A 718-nucleotide genomic window follows, 5' to 3' on the forward strand; every position below is an offset into this window, starting at 1 on the left:
CACCTCCTATATGCCAGCTTTGTTTTGGGCTCAAATGGAGTAGTGAGCAAAATAATATTCCTGTCCCAACAACATTCTGCATGCTTGCGGAAAAGACAATGAACAAAAGCACACATCGCTTCGTGCCCACAAAGAGAAATTGGGGGGAAAATAAATTGGTTAAGAGAATTGAAAAGGACAAGGTCAGGGAACACCATTAAAATTTTTTTTTTTTAAATATGGAATGCTTCATGAATTTGTGTGTCATCCTTGCACAGGGGCCACGCTAATCTTCTCTGTATCATTCCAATTTTAGTATACACTGAGTGGCCAGATGATTATGATCTCTGAACGCATAATAATCTGGCCACTCAGTGTATATCCTATATAATAAAAGGCTAATATGCAAATTTTCTCCTCAATCAGGAGTTCTACCAGCAGGCAGGCTGGCCAACCACCCATGTCCCCTCCCCCTGGCCAGGCTGGCCGGTCCCCACCCATGCACGAATTCATGCACCAGACCTCATATATACGTATATATATATTTTGAGAAGCCAGATTATTATGCGTTCAGAGATCATAATAATCTGGCCACTCAGTGTATGTGCTGCCAAAGAACGCAAAGGGAACATCAATTTAGATAATGTGACCCAGGACAGCCTTTCTGGGAAGGTGGCACTTGAGCAAAAGCACAGGATGCCCCGCCTAACATGCTTGATGTAAGGACAGATACCCAGAG

The 718-nt window shown here is 43.2% G+C and overlaps 1 non-coding gene across 1 annotated transcript; it reads right to left on the reverse strand.

The window, feature by feature from the left end:
* Positions 1-212: 212 nt before the first annotated feature.
* On the reverse strand, positions 213-314 carry LOC118718710. Its single transcript, XR_004987894.1, has one exon. It is a non-coding gene; the product is annotated as a U6 spliceosomal RNA (small nuclear RNA).
* Between the last annotated feature and the right edge of the window lie 404 nt (positions 315-718).

Source organism: Pipistrellus kuhlii, unplaced genomic scaffold, assembly GCF_014108245.1.
Source record: "Pipistrellus kuhlii isolate mPipKuh1 unplaced genomic scaffold, mPipKuh1.p scaffold_m20_p_14, whole genome shotgun sequence".
Taxonomy (NCBI): domain Eukaryota; kingdom Metazoa; phylum Chordata; class Mammalia; order Chiroptera; family Vespertilionidae; genus Pipistrellus; species Pipistrellus kuhlii.